At 45.5% G+C, this 14,870-nt stretch overlaps 1 protein-coding gene across 2 annotated transcripts in view; it reads left to right on the top strand.

Moving 5' to 3' along the window:
* LOC126996378 (multiple epidermal growth factor-like domains protein 6) overlaps positions 1 to 14,870 on the top strand; it is a 148,968-nt gene that overhangs the window by 50,703 nt on the left and 83,395 nt on the right. The gene's annotated exons all lie outside the window — the stretch shown is intronic.

Raw genomic sequence — 14,870 nt, 5'->3', positions numbered from 1 at the left:
GAGCTGAAACACAGTTGGACGCGTCGCTAAAGTTTCAGGCCTCGGCAGCATAAAACAGATATAAAAAATACGAAAATGGAATATGTCACTACAATTAATATTCCACACGAGTGCAAATTGTAGTTATTTTTATGCATGGGTCAAGTGTTTAGGTTACTTTTTTAATGGCGATATATAAGGCCAGTAACTGTACAGTACTGATGTGCAATTTTCCCATACACTGATTTTGTTGCGTATAGTAAATACAACTCTGCATGCAATGATTAGCGTGGCAAGCCCCCCTCGCACAGGCAATATACGCGAAGTTAATTTGCATACCGTTCTCATAAGATTTAAAGCTCCGGAAAATGCGCACCAACAATATCGTGGCGATAAACTGTTGAAAAAATAAACAACTGAGCATCGTTGATATGTTTCGCCTTTATGAACCCATTATTTTCGAAGTCATTATACTGTTATGCTCCTCTTCCCTCTGACACGTAACTTACACACACACACACACACCCACACACACCCACACCACACATACAAGTCCGCGGTCCAACTCGTTATCTGGCCGTGGTGATTTACACACCCCCCCCCGCCCGCCCTCTCTCTCTCTCTCTCTCTCTCTCTCTCTCTCACACACACACACACACAGGCGAGCACCTTCTTCCTCCTCCTCCTCCTCCTCCTCCGCCGCCGCCGCCGCCGCCGCCGCCGCCGCCGCCACCTCCTCCTCCTCCTCGCCCTAATCCTACTCGTTCTCATTACCAGGTTTTCATTCCCAGCTTTCCTGATTCACCGCACATTTATAGAAGACTCAAATTTTCCCCAAGCCGTCCGTTAACTTTTTCCATTCACGTTAAGTCTGAATCAGCTAATCTGACAGCTGCGAATTAAACTCTCACGGACGCGAGGAAAACCAAATAAGAAAAACAAGGTCAAACGAAAACAGGCAAACTACTGAAAAATATACTTCATGCAAGGGTCGGAAAAAAAAGCAAGCTATTTTTCTTTTGCTTTCCTGTTAATGTTATCGCGGCGTGTCGCGCTAATCTCTCCCCCTCTCCTGTCACCTGTACTCTCGCACCTGTCACGTCCATCCAACGGCGCCAGCTCTCCATCTGCCTCTCCCGCCACACTCACTAGTCCCTGTCACCTTCACTTCCCTCACCTTTGTCACCCTTGTTAAGGACTTGGCACCCTCACCATTGCTTCTTTCCTCTTCTTATTCTTGTCCGTCCCAAGTTATTCTTTGTTTCTTTTCGTTCACCTTCGCTCCCCCCAGCCTTGTCATCCTCGCAGCGTATACTTCGCAGCTGTATCGCTCTGAATACTGTTGTCCCTTAACCCAGTAACAATGGGGACCATGTTTCTTAATGGTCCCTTCACAGAGAAAACGAGAAAATCACCCTCACACAAGTGCTTTATTTCCATAATATTTAGATCAAGTTATGCATCTTCATTTTGGGGGTTTACATCATGGCAATAAATTTCTGTTCTAATATAAGTTACACGGGTAAAGATACAACATTACAATAGGACCATGTTTTTTGTAATGGTCCTCTAAAGAAAAATGAGAAAAATCACCCCTCACAAGCTATTTCCGCAATATTTGTGATCAGTTATACATCTTCTATTTTGGGGGTTTTACATCATGGCACAAATTTGTCCCATCCTTCTTTACACGGTAAACCTGGTGGCCGTCCTTTCGGGTTAATATATTTTTCTATCCCTTCGTTTCTCGTGTCCTCCCTCACCTTCCCTTTTCACGTGTCCTCGCTTACCTTCCCTTTTCAGTCACCTTCATTTCGTTCAGCCCTTTGCACCTCCGTTCCTTCCGTTCTCACTTTCTCCTCTTACTGTTGTCCAGGCTTTCTGTTTTCACTTTAACTTCTCACTCGTGTTATTGTTTCTTGATGCTCGTTTCTCGTGTCATCACCTTCCCTTCTTACACGCGTCCTATGTTCCCTTTCCTTGTTGTTCCTTTCGCCTCGGCTCGGTCTCCTGCCACTGTTATCACGGTACTGTGATTGTTGCTCTCTCACTTTCATCCTTCCCAATGTTTTTTCTCAGCACACACACCCGTCTCCCTGTCCCTTTCCCCTTTGTCCTGCCTCCTCTAGTCCTGCTGCTGCCCCTGCCACTCACTCTCACTCACGTCTTACCTTGCCCCCTGGAGCCCTCCATCACCATAAGCCGGGAAGTGGCTGGCCGGAGTCTTGGCAGATAAGAAGCGGCCAGAGATAGACGAGGGTAGGTAAATAAAGAGTGAAATATGGCCGCATTAGTCAGGAGGGACCGGGGCAGCGCGTTCCCCCGCACGAATAAGTCACTACACAGTAACAGAGAAATACTACCGATAAAAACGAGGATCGTGATACTTAAACGTCGCATATATACAACTGATATCCTATATTTTGACGTAAAAGTATGTTACTTCGACAATAATCATCATGACATTCCCACACACGAGGCTGATAGCACGCGAGTTCAGGACGAGAAATCTTCTCCCTCTCGGCCAATGGAACAGTTTCGTGTCCATGTGGTGTCGGCGGTGGTGCCGCCCAATTCATCGCCTTAATGAGGGTGGCGGTGGGGAGGTCCGCGCCCCGTCTCGCGACGCCCCTCGTAAAGATGCGGCGGAGATAGCGGTCGACCGCAGGCAGGAGACAGGCAGGAGGCCAGACGGCGTCTCGCGGCCTGTCCTTGTGAGGCGTCAGGAGGGAACAACCGGAGGGAAAAATGAAGGTATTTCTTCAGGCACGTGACCAGAGGGAAATGATGGAATCTCTTGAGGCATGCAAACCCGGGAATGGAGGGAAATATAAGAAAGGTGTCCTACGTTTCCTACTCAAGATGAATTACTATATCTTTGTTCTGCTCCGTAGACGGACTTGTAAAGATCACACAGAACTACATCTGGTGAAGGAAGAGCGCAAGCGCGCAAGCACACACACACACACACACACACACACTAGTCGTACAAGGAAGGAGCTCTCTCTTTCATACAATAAAGGGACTACGATATGGACGGTGCCTTATTCTAAAGACATGAAAAACACACGACAAGGATACATCTATGCAGGGTAAGCCTGTCTTCCTCTTCGTCGCTGGGTATTCCTTTGGTACCGTTTGATGGAAATAAAACAAACATGTTGAGCAAAAATGTGACGCTTGTGAAGACAGACAGCCTCGTGGGAAAAAAAAAAATAACTTAGGGAGCTTGTGAACCCCGAAATAACCAGACGCGAGAGAAACGTGAAGTCTGTGAATAAATAATACTGAAAAATCACTTAGGGAAGGACTGCCTGTTTAACGCAAAAATAATGGACTCGAGTGAAAAAGGAGCGGAGCTGAGGGCGGAGGGAGTGATCATCTGAGAGATACAAACTACAGGGGTTGTAAGGGGGAACAGGGGGGACGGGAGGAATGCAGACAGGCAGGCAGGGGAGGGAGGGAAGCGGTGTGTGTGTATGTGTTTGTGTGTGTGTGTGTGTGTGTGTGTGTGTAAGGGACCAGGAGGGAGGGGGAGAGGGGGAGGCCTGGCACCTAAAAGAATGAAAACAGTCCACCGAGTATTTGTCACGGGGGAGGGAAAAGAATTATTGTGGGAGACTGAAGATGAGTGAACGTGAGACTGCTGTGTTTACCTCACCCGGAAAACCACCACAGGCACGTCCACCACGACCACTGGCGCCACACACCCAGTGCCACCACACTACCACCACATAACTACTGCAACCCTCATCACCTCAACACCACCACACCACAACCACCACCCTTACAACCCCATTACCACCACCACAACCGCCATACCATCCTCACCACCATTGCACTATCCACTTCCGCTGTAAGCACATCACCACTGCGAAAATACAACCTCTAACCACCGTCATCACCACCAACCCTCACAACCACCACTTTCCTTCCCTCACTACCCAACCTTTATGGTGATAAAAGCTCACACCCCACCTTAACCCCTCCACCCCTCCACCCCTCACCACACCAAATCCGGGATGAGCGATAGGCTGTACGCTCTATATGGGAAACTACAAACGCATGTTATGAGTTATTATGGATACACTGAAGGGAGGCCAAGACCCCTGACCGTGCTTTTGTGTTCCTCCAAGTGCCTGCGCTATTACACCGTTTGTGTACACCGACAGGCCTTTGTGCGTCGCTGCTGGTGAATGTATGGACGCACAGTACACATGTGTACGTGTGTATGCTTAACATGGGCATTTGAGGCGGCTGGGTGTATCCAGCGCCTAGGTTTGTTGCTTTATATCGTTTTCTCTGTACCTGAGCTGACAGGCGTTGTCTTGTGAATACTGTACCTATATCGAGAATGAGTACTAATGTGTATCAGGTATTTCATATACTGAGTGCCTGGTATAGTGAAGCCACCGTTCTTTTTGTAATTTTTTTCTCTGCCCGTGCTTGTTACTTTTTCACATGAAATCATATCATAGTTAAGTTACCGAGCATTAATGCGTCTTTCATTGAGTCTTTAAAATGACTGGTATAGTGACTTCATCGTTTGGTCTGGCATATCTGCACCGCCTCGCCACCCTACCCTGCAAGACGCCTTTGAAAAGGGATAAATGTGCCGGGAGAGCGGGTGTGGGGTTCAGCGGACGGGTGGGTGAGCCATTGTGTGAAAACTTGGTTTGGTCTGGCATGTCTAAACGCACCTGCTAAGAACACAGGGCAACTAAGCGTAATGAGAGATGCAAGGCAATGTCAGGAGGGCGGGTACAGGGTGTGGGTGAGCGTGTCTGGCATGTCTGGACTCACTCGCTACTATACACAGCAGGACGCATACAACGTAGTGATGCGAGGCAGTGCCAGGATGGCGGGTGGAAGGTGTGGGCGGGCGGATGTGCAGGGTGTGGGCGGGCAGGTGTGCAGGCGTGCGAGTGCATGAGACAAGTCGATAGCATGGCCACGCTGCCGCCTCGTATCACTCACACAAACACGCCGCGCCTCACCAAACCATCACAGTCAAAGGCAAACCCGCCCCCTTCTTGGCCCCAGACCCCCTGACTGACGCCCTCACCCTGGGACCACCATGTGTTGGTCCTACAATGCGGGGCCGCCCCCCACCGACCCATCACACTCACCCCAGCCTTTCTGACCCACACCGTGACCTCCTGCAGCGGTCTTCAGCCTCCCAGCGCCACCCTCACCTACCTCCTCCCATCGGTGCCTCTTGACAAAAGTGTTATTCATGGCCTGATTGTTCATTGTCCCGCGCGATGGAGAGGACAATGAGGAGGTGGCGATGGTGGAGAAGGAAACATGGATACATGGATGTTTCCTATGACGAGGCTGTATCTAAATAAATGTAATAGTCAAGCCCTTCTATGACTTGTAGAACAACTTATATTACTTGTAGATCAGTGCGAGAACATTTAACCCGGTAGCTGCGGGGATCATGTTTCTTAAAGGTCCCTCTAAGCGAATTAATGAGAAAAAAATCATCACTCACGCAAACCATTTCATAATATATATCAACGCATTTGTGATCAGTTTATGCATCATCTATTTTGGGGGGTTTATATCATAGCAAAAATTTGGCCCGTCGCTGGTACACGGTAAAGCCACAAATCTGGCCCGTCGCTGCTACCGGGTTAAATCAATTATATCTCACCAAGGTACAGATCGATAGAAGTTATATTTTGAAAGTATTTGCTCTAGAGGAAGTATATGTCCTAAAGAGGGGTGACCCATTTAGAAAGGAAATATCAGCCGATGCCTGTATTGAATCGCATCGCTTGAGTATGAAGACAATTTTTCTGAGTTGTCGGTTTGGTTGGTGGGGTAAAACAGAGCTCATCTCTTTACCTGTTACATCACGCGTACAACACACACCTTCCTCACCTGGTTCAACTCATTTTGACTCTGGGGACGAAGGGAAGGGTGGGATGCCGAGGGGAGGAAGGAGAATGACACGAGACGAACTGATGATTGAATTAGGGGAGGAAGGACAAAGCAGAGGGATCGGCAAGGATTATATAGAGAGAGGGGGCACAGAGGCCATCGCTGGATAAGGATATACACAGAAAACACACACTGAAGGAAGAAGATATACAAGATTAAACTCTTATATATTTCCAGTTATCAAATCAATGAACACTTACAAGGATAAAACTAACTGAAATCGAGTAACCATATTTTTACAGCTTTTCAGAATATTATATCATTTCAAAAGTTTGGTTTCCCGAATTTCCTCCTGTTTATATTTCTCTGGATTCACTCAACCACACAACCATGTCATTTTATTAACCTAGTGTGACACCACCAAACCCTCCCTACATGTTTTCCCTTCCTCAATGGCATCCTCTTATTTCCCTTCCTTTCCCTTCTCCTTACTATCTCTCTCCCTTCCTTTCCCTTCCTTCTTTCCATTGTTCCCTTCTCCCTTCCTTTCCCTTCCTTCTTTCCATTGTTCTCTTCTCCTTACCATCTTTCTCCCCTTCGTCTCCCCACCCATTATTTCCCTCCTCCCCATTCTTTCGCTTCCCATACTTTCTGTCCCTCCCTTTACCTCCCCTCTTTCTTCCGTTTCCCCTCCCATTACCTTACCACTTTCCTTCAGTCGAGTCCTGTTTTCTTCCTTCATATGTACCTTCAATCCTCTTTCGGTTCCCTTCCCTTAACCTTCCTTCTTCTTCTCTGCGGTCCCATCCTCTTATCTTTCCTCATCCCTTCGGTTCACTCCCTTATCTTCCTTCTTTTTTAATCACGGGTATAATAAGAAGAGGATGTGGGTTACTGGCGAAGGTACAGGTGTCTTTCGCTTCTCACATCACCTATTTCTAAAGGTCAAAGAGGGAGTCAGTCGGGTTCTAATGAGTGTTTCTTCAGGTTCACGGTACAGAGGAAGGGTCAAACTACCACTAGGGTCATAAAACTACTCCTGGAATTTACCACAATTCCTACGAAAGCCTTGTCAAATATGTTTTCTTGGGCGGGGAAATGTCTTACAAACGACCCAGTAGGAGTGTACATTTGTATGGTGTAGGTTCGTTAGTTGTTCTCGTGTAGTTATTGTTTATCGGGCACCTTATTTGTATACCCCCGGCGTGCTGTGTGTGTGTGTGTGTGTGTGTGTGTGTGTGTGTGTTAACCTATCTTTCTTAAGGCGCCTCTCCCCTTACTTATTTTTCTTTCCTTCACCCCCCACCCACCCCTTTCCCATGCCTTCACATCTCTTCATCGTAACGCTTACCCTCAGCCTCCCGTCCGATGACCCTTCGACCCATTACCTCCGTGATTTGACCGCCGATACACCGATCTTTTAGCTTCATTCCAGCGACAGGTAACTTGACGAGGAGTCTTTCCCTTACTACTTATTCTTTAACATTATTTGCTATTCTCTCTCTCTCTCTCTCTCTCTCTCTCTCTCTCTCTCTCTCTCTCTCTCTCTCTCTCTCTCTCTCTCTCTCTCTCTCTCTCTCTCTCTCTCCTTCCCCCTCTCTCTCGGTATTTAGAGTCAAGGAATGAAAAAGAGAAGGGATGCGAGGGGAGAAGAACGAAGAGGAGAAAACTTGTCAAAACGGAACAATTTCGTACCCACGTATAACAGATAGATAGATAGAGAGAGAGAGAACGCTGAGGTACGTGTGTGTGTGTGTGTGTGTGTGTAATTCACCTCTTGGTCTGCCGCGAGTCTCTCTCCAGACAGCCACACACACACACACACACACACACACACACACACACAAAGACAAAGACACGAACAATCATAAGAATTAAACAAAAGAATAACTACAAATATTAAACAGAGCCGAGCTTGAAAAAAAAAAAATACAATCCGATACCAAGACGATCAAGAAACAATGACACGTTCCGATAGATTTGAAGAAAGGAATCGAGTACGAGACGAGACATGGAAATAAACGCGTTTGTTACGTGAGCGAGTCCAGGAAAAACACGGACGTTGCAAGGTTCCCTCCCATTCCATCTCGCCCTCACCCATACTGCCCGAAATTCGTATGTGCAATAACAGTTAAAGGAATATTTCTTGTGCTCTTGGAATACTGGGAGTAGAAAATGAACACGTTGGCCCCGCTGGGATGTGTCTGCGGGTGGTACAGTGAAGGATGAGATGGGAAAGTTAAGATGAGGGAAAGGAAAAAAAGGGAAAAGGCGGTTGGAGAGGAGGAGGAGGAGGAGGAAGAGGAGAACTAATGTGTGTGGAGGGAGAACATAAAGCAAGTGGCCAGGGCAAGACAGGAACAAGGCGAGGGGTTTACAATGGTGGTGGTGGTGGAAGAAATGGATGACGTGAAAAAGCTGTACGAGGTAAAAACAGCAGAAGGGGGTGAGAGAGACTAGGCAGCAGGAGGAGGAGGAGGAGGAGGAGAAAGAAAAATGGAAAATAATGGCGGTGGGGATGGAAGAGAAGGCAAAAGAAAAAAAAGAATAGATGATGGAGAAGCAAAAGAACAAGAAAAAGAAAAAGAAGGAGGAGAAAGAAGAAGAGAAAGACAACGAGAGAGAGAGAGAGAGAGAGAGAGAGAGAGAGAGAGAGAGACCTACACACACACACACACACACACACACACACGAAGGAAAAATATATAACAGGAAAAAGAGGATGAAACAGGAGGTGCCGAAAGTCATCTCACACAAGAACACAATTTGCTCCGCCGCGGGAAGGAAAAGAAAAAGAGAAAGAAAACGGGAAGAGAAAGTGTTGTGAGACGGGAAATGGTGTGTGTGTGTGGGGGGAGAGGTGTGTAGTTGAAAAGGAAAGACCTGACGGGATGGATTTTGGAGGATGCGGGGGAGAGGGATGGGGGAGAGAGTGAAGGGGAGGCGAGAGAGTTAGGAAAAGGGACGGGGTAGAGAGTGAAGGGGAGGCGAGAGAGTTAGGAAAAGGGAAGGGGTAGAGAGTGAAGGAGATGAGTGTTAGCAAAAAAGTTGAAAAAGCAATAAATAGAAGAAGCTAAAAAAAACAGCGGTACTATGATAACAATGAAACGGGTAGGTAGGTAGGAGGAGGTGTGATTACGTCATGGAAGTTCAAATGATACAGAAGATTTCAAAGGAAGGTGAGAGGCATGCACAGGGGCAGATAAACTAAGACACAGATTTTAACCCCTTGACTGCGGATTTCCAACAAGAAGACATCACCAAGCTACAGGAATGGAACAAAAAGTGGCTTCTACATTTCAATGCAGAAAAATATAAAGTCCTGCACCTTGGGAGAAGATATCCAGCACACCAATGCCACAAGGGAAACACTCCACTATCCACCACAGAGGCAGAGAAAGACCTGGGAGTATATGTTATCAGGATACCAGTGAAGGCGAAATACGTGCCAATCGCAGCGGACGGGTTAAGAAGGAACCAGAGCAAAGGAAAAGGGGATGAACGGGGAGAGGGGAGAAGAGGAAAAAGTGACAAAACATCGTAGTGGAAGTAGGAAAGAACTACGGGTGAGGGTTGGGTGAGAGGGGGGAGGAGTGAGGAGGCGGTGGGGGTGATAATGATACAGAACAGAGTAATGGGCGGGAAGGGAGGAGGAGGAGGAGGAGGGGGAGGTCGGGGCAAGCCTAATGATCTGCCTCTGAGACTACCAACACCCCGCTACACACCACCACACTGCCTGCCTATGTCTGGGGGAAGGGGTTCGTCCAGCCAGCAAACCAGAACAACTAACGAACCTACACCATGCAACTGTACACTCCTACTGTCTTTCCTATTCCCCCACCTGTACCTTCACCACTAACCCACTTCATCTTCGTACTATACCCTTAATTAAAAAAAAAAAAAAAAAAAAAAAAAAAAACAGCCACCAGGGAGCTCCCGGCGTGACAAGTATATTAATGAGGAAGAAAACCTTCAGGACACAGTTAACCCCGCGAGACACCGGCTGATTAAATGCCGCTCACTCCAATGACACTTCCTTTTTCGTCTAAGCCCCGAAACAGGGTCAAATGTCAACCATGGCGATAAGAAAGAAGCAATAATGATAATAATGATAATAACAACAACGACAATAACAATAATAATAATAATAATAATAATGATAATAATAATAATGGTATTCAGACCTTTCCCTTCGACGGAGCATAAGTGAACAATAAATTAATCCCAGACGGTGGAAGTCAATCGCAACACATTAACACCGTCCCCTCCTGTCCCTCAGAGCAGACTCAGGGCAGTGCTCGTGACTCATGACGCCGCTCCGCTGTGCATTACTGCTTTAGGGTCCCGTCCGACGACCACCACGTACGTGCGGGGTGTGAGGGGTGATGAGAATGTTAGCAAATGATGGAAAAGGAGGAGGAGGAGGAGGAGGAGGAGCGGTACAGTAATGGCAAGTCTTACGCAGAGAGAACGCAGACACGGCTTTGCATCACATTAGCCTACTCGTGGCTGTGTGTGGTGGGTGAATGCAACTAATGACATCCACTGACAGCGCAAAAAGACGGGAACGGTATCAAGTTGGGCGAAGGAAAATATGCTGACCTATTTATAAAGGACAAAGAATTTACGCACAAATTGAGAGACCGGGTACATGGAGAGAGATATCTAACCAGTTCATAAAGAAAGGGTAACAGATGCACAGTGATCGGTAAATATAAAACTCGTTGGTAATTAATAGGTCGCTTGATAGATACATCAAGGTTTCAATATAATAAAATTTATCAAAATTTCTAAAAACGTGGTAGCTAAGTAGGATAAGCTACTGAAAGCAGAACAGAATTGGTGAGGCAAAAAACTATCTAGTTTAGAGCAACGGATTATCAGCGAGGATCGAAATATGAATGAACATTTTCTGAATGACACTTAGTTAATGTGTCAGTAGACAGGTAATAAATAGAACAATAAGCACTAGTTTAATAGAATAATCTGTTCATATCGGAAAAATAATCAAATGTTTACTGATGATGACGATTCGATATTACCAACTTATTCTTAAGATGCAGCAGGCGTTCAGTTAGCGAACATTTTTTCCTGCACGAGGCCAGGAATGCCAAGTCTCGCCGATGTGATGCTCAGCGTGGGAATGCTGCGCCGCCCGTCTCTGTGCCAATCACCGCCTCCATTCGTGCACCTCACGTAGAACCTTCAACTCCATTATCACATTACTACTTTTAGAAATCATCCCCCGCCTTCACTTTAAAACTATTTAGAGTTACTTTTCTTCGCAGGTACTTTAATTGCCTAGTATTTTATATTAATTGAGAACAATTTTGAACAAGTAAAACATGAAAACATAAGGTGGAGGGGCAGGCACTACATGAGCTTTACTTACTTAAATACGTATACAGCTACTTTTATTGCGGACGATTTCATATAATCTGTCAACAATTCTAAACAGTTGATAGATGCAATTTTTTTCTTTTTTTGGAATCTGTTTTACATCGTGCGGCACCGAGTTTTGGGCTTCTTTTTTTTCGTCTCGCTCTTCGTGTTTTTAGTATGATATAAAAACAAACAAATCGGCGATACAAGGCAGGAAGGGAGCAGGCACACGAGCAAGGCAATCTACATATGAACACACAGATCCTTGCAATACTGCGATTCCTTCATTCACACGCTCTTCACGGGCTTATTACACGGGCGAGCGGCGGATCCAATACATAATACATATAGAAAAATAACACCCATCGTGCCCAGTTCTGTTATGAATATTTAGTTCAGAAACGCGTGGTAATTTGTTAAAAGCACACTATTTGCATAGACGTCATGAATCTACATCCTTTACGTCAGTCATTATCGTAGGCACGGTTCATGTTAATATTCTGCCGTCAGCCTAAATTAAAGCCCTAAAAAGAGATGTAGTGAATAGTGGATGAGTGGGTGAGTGAGTGGATGCATGGATGAATGGATGGACTGACGGAAAATGAGTGCAGGGACGGGTGGAGGGAGGGATGGTTAGATGTAGAGGTGAATGCTTGGATGGACGGTGGCGACAATCTACTCGTTTCAGTGTTTTGCGTTATGCTTTTCCTTGACTGTAATCCCACACATTTCTTTCATTTTTTTCCTTTCTAATGTGCACTATGTATCACTCCCACACGATATGAGTAAAAGAGAACTGGATCATGTTAACACTCGGCCACTTTTTTTCTCGACGGTATTAGTCAAGAGTGTGGAAAGTTTAATGTTCGGACTTGGGATTTATATCATTCATCATCGCACTTTTTTTTTTCTTGACTCTAAGTATATGCCAGCAGAGCGCGTGTGTGGAATACTTACTTCGGCTTGTCTCTTCTTGAAATTAAGTTAGCAGAATGTCAGTTGAGCGAATCTTGTGGCATTCAGAAACACACAACGCTCTCAGGTCGTGAAATTATGTGCTTAGGTTCATCGAGTCTGGAAAAATTGTGTTGAGGAAATGAGTGAGAGAAAAATACCGTTCACTCCTAGACACGAAAATGTTCTAATACATGGAAGAAACATATGAAAAGGAAAAAAATGAAGAGCCAAAGGAAGGTGATTATCTGGACCTGAATGATGGTTCAGTTGACAGAAATAGACAAGAAGACAAAACATAATAATAGAAGAAAAAGGGATATAGTGGATAGATAGAAAACAAGTAAAGATAAGGAGACAGCTAGATACACAGATAGGTAGAGGGAGGGAAAAAAGCCAGACAGACGAATGAAGCAAAACTAAGCACAACAAAGGTAATACAACGAGAAACAGCAGGAAGGACGTGATCAAGATGGCATGACTTTAATTACGACGCCCGGCCGCCTCTCAGTGCCCATCTGCGGCCACACTTAGCGCCCCTCAGCAGCTTGTCCCCTGTGTTTGGGGAGGCGATCAGTGCACAGCGACGGAGCTTCAAGGGCGTCAAGGCGCTGGTGGTGTGTGTCAGGGCCGCGAGCACCTCGGACTCGAGTCGACAGATAGAGTTCGTTATATTAATCGAGCCTCCTCCTCCTCCTCATTAATTTTTCCTCCTCTCCCTTCTATCGTTTCCCTCCTGGTATTTTCTCTTCTCGGCCTCCTCCTCCTCCTCCTCCTCCGACCCTTTGACTCTCTTTCCCTACCCATTTTCTTCCTCCTATTTCTTATTTTCATTACACTCCTATTCTTTATTTTCTTATACTTCCTCCTCTTCATTTCCCACTTCTTCTACTTTTCCCCTTTCTCTTTAATTAATGTTCCTTTTGCTACGCTTCATTCGTGTCCTTTTTATTCTCTTCCATTACTACCCCTTTCATTTCTTCCACACTTCCTCTTTCTCCGCCCCCCTCCTCTCGCCCATCCTCCAGGTCGTCAGTCAGCCATTAGCAGGTCGTGTCAGCCCCAGACTTTTTAATTACCTGCGCCAGTAACCTGAAGCGGCGCTATATATAACTCTCTCAGCCTCCTCATTATCTCTCTCTCTCTCTCTCTCTCTCTCTCTCTCTCTCTCTCTCTCTCTCTCTCTCATACTGACAGTGATAGGCTTTTTTTTTACATCAATGAAAACAGTTCAAGGGCGCAAAAAAAAAAAAAAATAAATAAATAAATAAATAAAAAACGCTACTCACTGCTCCCGAACAGAGGTCAAAGGAGTGTCCAAAAAGAGAGGTCAATTTCGGGAGGAGTCATAGGCTAATCACTTATAATAGCTCTTAATTTTACCACTAAGAATTTATATTTAGGTGCTGTAATAAAAAGCTTTAAATGTTCCTTTAACTCGCCTCGGTATTTGCTCCTATTTGCCGCCACGATAGGCACTTGTTACGTATATGCGTCCCGGCGACACACATCCTTGCCTACCACCTCACACACACACACACAAACACTGGCGCCGCCGCTACGAGAAGGGAGGTAAAAGTAGAAAGATGAACAGGAGAGGTGAGGCAGAGATAGAGAGGAGGTGGAGGCGACTACGGTGAGAGGTGAGGGGACGAAGGTCAAAATAATCTCAAATGGGAATGAACGAGAAGTGGTGGAAGGAAACGACTGGGACTGAGAAAATGGTTGGAAAATATCAATTACTGCCTGAAATATAAGGAGCAGGGTAGAAGGGAGAATGGAGAGTAGGAGTTGAGAAGGAAGGGGAGGAAGGAAATACAGATAGATCAATATAAGATTAACAGGAAGAGAGAGAGATAGGGAGGAGGAATTTGTGAGTAATATTAGAACATAATAACGTAATGAGTCTGCAAGAGACCGGTTGGCCTATACAAAGCAGAGGAAAATATAACAAGAAAACAGATAAACGGGAAGAGGAGTGAGAGTTGGACGTCTGAGAAGAAAGGATAGAAGGAGTAATCTTAAGATGAAAAAAATTGGAATGAAAATGAGATGAGAGGGAGAAACAGGAGAGGGGTAAAGTGGAAAGAATCACCTATTAGATGAAAAGGTACTGAATGAGAGGAGGGATGTCACGTGAGGAAGGGAAAAATATCACCCCAAAATTTTTTGAACATGAGGAGTGGATGTGCTGGACGAATGAAGTAAAAAAGAATGGATTGATTGTGAAAAAACGATTGAAAAAACACACAATAAAAACGAGTGAAACTGAAGGAATCTGAGTTAAAGAGGAAAGAGATCGGTAGATGAAAAACAGTTTAAGCGGAAATGAATATGAAGAGAGATTGATGAAAAACTGAAGGTTATGTTGGAGCGAGGCCGCTGATGAAAGAATGAAGGTAACTGAATAAATAAATAAAAACGCCCCCACATGAACAGGTAAAGGTCAAAGGTGTGCCGAGGACTACAACGAAACTCCCCGAACGCTCCCTTGATGCTCGTGTCTATCGCACCGGAAGAGAATAAACACATTTTTCTTTCTCTTTCAGTGTGGAATGTATACAATACAAACACAGGCAAAGATTTATACTTGAAATATTTCCGTACATAGCTTACAAACCACTACCACCATCACCACTACCACCACCACCACCACCACCACTACT

Source organism: Eriocheir sinensis, chromosome 10 (genome assembly GCF_024679095.1).
Source record: "Eriocheir sinensis breed Jianghai 21 chromosome 10, ASM2467909v1, whole genome shotgun sequence".
NCBI lineage: Eukaryota > Metazoa > Arthropoda > Malacostraca > Decapoda > Varunidae > Eriocheir > Eriocheir sinensis.
The sequence above is the reverse complement of the archived record's forward strand: the minus strand, read 5'-3'. Positions and strand labels throughout refer to the sequence as shown.